Source organism: Mesitornis unicolor, unplaced genomic scaffold, assembly GCF_000695765.1.
Source record: "Mesitornis unicolor isolate BGI_N332 unplaced genomic scaffold, ASM69576v1 scaffold5882, whole genome shotgun sequence".
NCBI lineage: Eukaryota > Metazoa > Chordata > Aves > Mesitornithiformes > Mesitornithidae > Mesitornis > Mesitornis unicolor.
The window spans coordinates 3,546-10,804 of NW_010168373.1; positions in this window are offsets into that span (position 1 = coordinate 3,546).

The following is a 7,259-nucleotide window of genomic DNA, read 5'->3' on the forward strand; positions in this document are numbered from 1 at the left end:
CAGTGGCCCCTGTGCTGTTAATGCAGATCTGTGGCAGGAGACCTTTAACAGGACATTAAACATTTATTGAAACCCTTAGAATTAGTGTCAGGTTGTAGGTGTTTATTTTATTTAAAAAGAGAGGGAGTGAGTGTGACCTGAGAGCCCTGTGAGACGACAAGTGTGGTGTGGTGCATCCCCAGCCCTCCCCGTGCAAGCTCCCAGAGCAAAGACCTGGCTCTGGGATGGATCCAGCATCTGGCTGTGCCCTTCCCACAGCTCCTTGCTGGATCCAGCTGCAGGGAAGAGCAGGCACCCAGCATCTGGCATAAAAAATCCCACCTCCATCCTGGGCAAGTCAAATACTTCTCATTCAGGTGGGTTAGGGGTTTTTTCCCCCACCTGCTGCAAGGTTTATTCCTTTCTGGGGAGGTAGGAGAGCATGGGATTAGCCCTGCATCTCTCCCGCGTCCTCTTCCCACAGCCGGCTGCCAGCTTTTCCTGAGCTGCCCCTCCGAGGATTATGCGCTCTCTTGAAAACCTCTTTGTTTCCCCATGTTTGCTGTTGTAATTTATGTATGATGCTGCCGCTTGTTGAAAAACAAGGTCTTTATCTCCGTGGGAATTACACCTGCCAAAATCCAGCCCTATTGATGCCTGCACCAGGCTCTCCATGTTAAAAGCCGGCTCCAGTGCAAAAGTTTCCTCTGCTTTACCCACCGGCGAGGGCGATGCTCACCTCCCCTCTGCATCTTGTAGTGCACAAATCCCCTTGTCTTTAGATGCTCCCTGAAACCCTGTTGGGGTTGTGGCTTCATTGCCGATAAATTCTCTTTCTCCCGATTTATTTCTTTCTCCCCCAGCAGCATAGGTATCATTTCTGCAGTATTCAGAAGAATCTGAATATTTTTCTGGTTCCTGCTTGATTGATTTTGGGGTTATTTTTCCATGTATTGCCACGCTCACTGACCTTCCGACGCGCTGTGGACCTGGCATGGTGATGTCAATGGATGGAACGGAGAACACCCATCCCGTGGGTGACAGCCGTGCACTTGGAAAGGGCTATTTTTAACAGCTAGGATTGCACTGGGTTGCCGTTGATGTGTTGGAGCACATAGGCGTCCTTTATTATTTTAACCCTGATAATTGAAAATAATGCAGAGTTGTCTCTGCTGTGAGTAGCTGCTGCTGAGGATGCTCCGGGATGCCGGCTTTGCTGTAATCTGGGAGTCCCGTCCCCAGACTGGGAGAGGGGCTTTGCTGCGGCACATGGCCGGTGTCTCCCCTCTCCATTGCTGTCCCCATTGTGGCAGGGAAGCCGATGCCCATCAGCTACTGGAGCCAGGTCTGCAGCCCACTGTGTGCACGTAAAAGCCATCAGTGATGCCGATGGAAAACCTTACGGCAAATGCTGTTCCTCTTAAACCCATGTGCTGTGCCCCCTCCCCCACTAACCTGCTTTTAACCCATGATGCTATGAAAGGCGTTTTAAGCCCAGAACCTTCCTTCTTGGTATTGATTTTACTTTCTGCTTGAGTCTCTCTTTATTGCCCTTGGTGTTTTGAGCAGCTGGAAGGATGCTGGGGAGAGCTGGGCTGCCTCTTCGGGGTGCTTTGTGTTCCTGGCAGGAGGAGGTGTTTTTGGGGATGAAGCGGTACCTCTCCCTGAGGGTGATGATATCCCAGGGGTTGCAGTTTCAGGGAAGATGCCAGAGAGATCCAGGATCACACTCGGCACCTTGGGAAAACCTCTTGTAGGGTGGCTGGGACGGTTTCTCCTCCCAGTCCCAGATCGCTGGCCTTGGGAAGAGTTTAAGGTGCTTCCTCCCGTCTTGGTGGGAAAAACCAGCATTTTTGCTTTTAATTCAAGTTTTTGGGCTCTGCATGGGTCAGCAGCTTCAACTGGCCTTGGGAAGAGTTTAAGATGCTTCCTCCCGTCTTGGTGGGAAAAAAACAGCATTTTTTGCTTTTAATTCAGGTTTTTGGGCTCTGCATGGGTCAGCAGCTTCACCGAGGACAAGGCATGGTGGCAGAGTGGCCGAAATAAGCCTAAGTATTTACTTGCCCATTATAAAGTAGCTCCATGTTTATCCACTCTGTGGCTGTGTGTGGCATGAAGAACCGTGCTGAGACCTCCCCGGCTCCCCCAGGCTCGGCACCCATGCTGCCAGCCAGTGGGTGCCTGTTGCCTAATTGCTTGCTGCCCATTTAAGGGGAACTGATTAAGAAATTAATTCCCATCTTGGGCTCAGTGGGTCCCCACGTGAAAGCTTTGATCACTTGGAGCAGGGATGGATGCGGGCAAGCACACTGCTTTCCATCCTTCTGGCAGAAGCAAGAGGTAATTAAGGGGCTTTTGGTATTGGGGTGATTTGGTACTTGAAAATGCTCATTTTCTGTTGGCTTCTACAAGTTCTGTGGTGCATGAGGCTGTGTGGGTCTTGGCAGGATTTGGGGTACGGATCCATGCTCAGCAGCATCCTGAATTGAGGTGATGGAGAGCCTGAGCTGGTCTGTGGCAGTGCAGCCCCTCGTTTCCCATCTCATGGATGACCACATCAGAGGTTTTCCATTTTTCAACCCAACAAGCCCATGTGCAAAAAATAAGCTGTGAGCCCCAAAAATAAGCTGTGCTCCCTCTGCCTGCCCTGTGACAAGGTGCTCCTCTCTCTATTTTTGAGGAGCTAGTCCCCGCCTCTGGTATCGCCTCTCCTGGAAACTTCACCGTCCCAGAGCTAAATCAGCATTGAGACACCTCCCACACCCAAACCACAATGCACATGTTTTTATTTTCAGTCATTTATGGGGCACCTGAGCCAGGCTCTTGGTTTCCCCAGTGGCAAGGAACAGCACCTTCCCAGACCCACCCCAGTCACCCTGAGAGGCGGCGGGCGCTGGATGTTGCGTGCTTATTTCCCTGCCCTCGCACCTAAAGCAGGCTCTGAATTTGGGATGCAGCTTCTCTTGGCGCTTCATCGGGTGCTAGAGCTGCCGATTAAGGGAAATGTGCCACGAGGCAGGTTTGCTTTGCAGGATTAAAAGCAAATAAATATTTATGCGCTATGCAAAGCAGGCCCGATAAGATATGCGTGTCATTGGGAATTTGAAGTGGTTTCGGTTTGGGCCCAATATGAAGGGTGCGTGTGTCAGTGCGTTACATGGGTTTAAAGAGATGGTTTTTTCTCCTGCACAATAATAAAATTAGAGGGAAAACCAAGGATTTTTTTGCTGCTTGGGCTGCACTGGTCTTGGGTTTCACCATGTCCCTGCATCCCCGTGTCTTTAACTGCAGAGATGGAGAAAAGCCAGGGAGCGAGGGCAGTGCAGGCAGCATTTCATATGCAAATATAATGCTGGCCCCGTTCCTAATATTCGCTGTGTTTACACGTAAATGCAAACAACTGTTGACTTAGTTTCAACAGATAATGTGTTTCATAACACAATGAAAATGAGAATTAAGCTGGAATTTAGCAGGGGGAGACATGTGTTTCTGCGAGACCTCGGGCTCCACCATGCCCGTGTGCTCTGCTGTGATCATGGCAGTGCCATCTCTGCAGAGGGCTCGGCTTCCTTGGAGGGGCCCTTCTCGCTGGTGTTGGGGGATGCCTCTGGCAAGTGATTTGCCTCACTAAACCACCTCAAAATGGGACAAGTGAGATGAGGGCTGGCTTGGTCAGCTGCAGGATCGGTGAGCTGAACTGGCCCACTGGGAAGGGGGCCAGTGGCCTCCCAAGGTTTTAGGGGCTGAGGCTGCTCTGGGGCCTGTTCTCCCCTGGGAAAGAATGGGCTTGCGTGCTTCAGGGGGTCAAGGCTGCAGGGAAATCCTGTCCTAGGCCACCACCTTGAAGCCCGAGCACTGGCACACCCCAGGAGGAAGGACATGGCAGTGGCCAGGCCACCATGTCCTGGCGTGACTGAGCAGAGGCATGCAGGAAAGGGCCAGGCTGTATTTTAGGCTGGATCCTGACCAGCCCAGGGCAGCCCTTGCAGGGCTGATGCTGGCCTGGGCGGCCTTTGAGTCACTGCTCAAATCGGCGGCTATCAGAGCTGCTCCCGCCACCTCCACCCCGTGCCTGCTGCTCTCCCCGCCCTACCGCACCCCAAGTCCTGCTGGGGGCGGCAAGGTAGTACCCCTTGGGACACTGCGTTGCCTTTTTCAGGTGCACTGATGTATGTGGGCAGCTCTCTGCAGCTCCAAGGAGCTGAGGCATCGCTGAGGAATCAGCAGTTTAGGACCTATGGGTGTATAATGGCTGTCTCTGGGTGTGGGTTTGGTCTGTCTGTCTGTCCCTTGCCTGCTGGCTGGCTGCCACCCAGCACGGGAGGACTAGAGGTGCTCAGGATGTTCCCTAAAAAAAGAACTGTGAATACGGTGAAGAGAGAAGTTTTTGATGTGTGGCAAAGCTGTATTAGACACTGGTGAATCTCCACGTAGAGGTGTCGGGACAGTCACAACAGTGGGGACACCTCAGTTTCGGGTTCATGGCTCCATCAGCCACCGGGGAGCCTGACCATGGGCTGGAGACCCCTGGGGACACCCCTAGCCATGGAGCTGCTGCTCCCAGGATACAGGACCAGCACAGCAGGAGCCGGTGTTGCAGCCATGATGCCAGGGACAGGGGAAGCAAGAGCTGTCCTTGGCTGGACCCAGCGGCTCCTGTCATGTCAGCTCACCACAGAGGGCCGTGTCGCTGCCCAGGGTGGGTGGGGGCTCTGCGGCACCCGCGGGTGTTTGTGTCTGGCAGCTGGCGGTGATGTCGAGCCCTGATAGCGCCGTGGTAATGGCAGGGTTTGCATGAGCAGCAGCAGGTTTGGAGACTAGTGCCAGGACCAGAGGCTGCCCGGGAAGGGAATGAGGATCCCTGCTGGCTGGGGCCAGCAGCATTCCTCCACCCCAGTGGCACTGCCCAGCTTGGAGGCTTGCACCAGGGTGGGTGCATGCTTGGCTTCACCAAAGACTCTTCCATTGCCAAGTCACCTGCCCACATGGGATGCCTGATTCTGGGCAAGGCACCAAGGCCACAGGTGACAAGGCACAGCTGGCACTGACATGCATGCTCCCCACCATGATGCTGGAGCAGAGGGCAAGCGTTGGGGTGGCTCGGAACCTGCTCTCACCTTTGCAACTCATCCTGTTAAAATAAGGGAGAAGGGAGTAGACAAGAGTGGGCAGCTCGAGTCGCAGGATGCTCTCGTTTCCAAGCCTCCTTTCATCCCCTTAGAAAGCCATTTTATCTTTTTATTGAGCTTATTTATGTGGCAGAGCGCCAGGCCTGGGATTAGCAAATAGCCTGTCCTGTAACAGGGGGAATACTCGATACTGAGCCACCAGCAACCGGAGAGAAATATTGCAGATAAAATTAAAACATAATGAGATTAGGTAGCGGCTCTCTATCAGAGACCTCCTTACGTAGAGGTAATTACCTGGGCAGAACAGAAAGTGGGTGACGAGCGGTGGTGGCCATGGGCTGGGGTCAGTGAGGTGCGGACAGGGCCACCCCAGCCCAGGAGCTAGGAGGGTTGGTGCCATCAGCAGCGAAAAAATCATCGAGGTCGAGTGTTGAGGAGCAAGATGAGGCGCCTGCCAGCATCCGCTCCCATGGCGAGGACTAGGGTGGACTGTTCTCTGCTGAGCCCTTGCAAACTCATTGCCCCCAGGCTGGGCACTGTATCTTTGTATATTTTCAGTTTATGGATTTTTTTTCTAGAGAAATATCATAACACCACCACCACCAATAATAATAATAATAATAATATTAACTGGAACAGCACCCAGTTGGATGGATGCAAGGTGGACACACAAACTGGGCAACAGCTGGGATGAGGCGTCTGGCACCATTCGGAGAAAGCAAACCTCGTACCGGGACGTGGGGTTGGTGCTGCAGCACCTGTAGACATCATGCATATAGGATTTTTCTTTAATTTAGAGGAGGGGAGAAGCAAAAACACATGTGCCTGTGTAATATAAAATTCAAGTTAGACTTTCAGTGACTGCGCAGAAAACAACAGGCTTTTTATGTTGGCTCTTGGGGTAGGAGGAAAGCAGGCTAGAATAAAGATTTACAGTGTTTGGGAGATTAAAGGCCCTTGGTACATTGTTCAAATACCACGAGATTAGTTTCCAAGGAGACGGATACGAGTTGCCATAGGCACCGGGAGGCCAGGAATTAGGATTGCGATTTTTTATCCTGATCACGCAACCAGTAGCTGAACGCTGCTAAAACTCGGGCTTTAAATAACCCTGGCGTTAGCTTACGCGCTGTCGAACCGGAGACTGGAAACCGTATCTGCCTGCCGTCCCCCCGCCCCAGCGCCTTTTGGGGTGTGCAGCGTTGGACCCGGGCATCAAGAGAGGGGTGCGAGGGGATACGGGGCTGGGGACTGAGGTCGGTGCCACGCCAGGACCTTCCCTGTGGGTCATCCCATGGTTCTTGGGTTTGTTTCATCCCGTTTTTTCTCTAAGCAAGGGGTTGCCGGCATCTTGCGCTGAGCAGTGGTCACTGCGGTGCAGGGACAGGGATGTACTGAGGGCCAGAATTAGTCGCCTGCTAATTTTGGCTTCCCCCTGACTGCCTGCTTCTGGGAAGTGCAACCCGAGCAGTGGCGCGTGGGACGCCGGATCCGTGCCCTTGCTGCCTGCCTCTGCTTCTAGGAACTGCAAAGCATGGGGTTTTGTCTGGGAAGAGGTGCTGAGCTTCCCACCGCTGTGTGGATGGGGTCTGGGGCTGGATACCCTCCCAAGGGAGAGAGGCTCAACCCTGGGAGCCATGGGTCCCTTTACTTGCCCATCGAGCACTGTAAAGCTCATCTCCAGCTTTGCTGCTGGGGCAGGATCCGGCTCAGCCGTGGCCGCTTTCCACGTGCGATGCTCCCAGCATCCCTCCCCTGCCACAGTGGGAACACTCCTATTAACACTTTTTTTTTTCACCCCCCTTTTTCCCCTCTCTTTTCTTTATTAAAAGAAGAGGCAGTTGCTTGAAGCTTGAGCTCCTGTGCCTGCCCTGCTGTGAGGTTGCAGCATGGAAACTTGTTTAGAGCTGGAAGCCGTGCGGCTCCACGGGCAGAGCGATGGCCCCAGCAGCCGCTGTGACATGAAAGTGTTTATCCTGGGGGAGACGAGACAGCCTCTGAAGGGCACTTGATCCTCATCCGTCTCTCTTCGCGCTAGACAGAAGCTTCCTGTAATTTTACTCTATATTCGTGTGTGCTCCTAGGCCAGGCTTAAGAAAATCCAGGTGGCAGCAGAATGCAACGGCCCTGGTTGGGGGTGGGAAGCAAAAT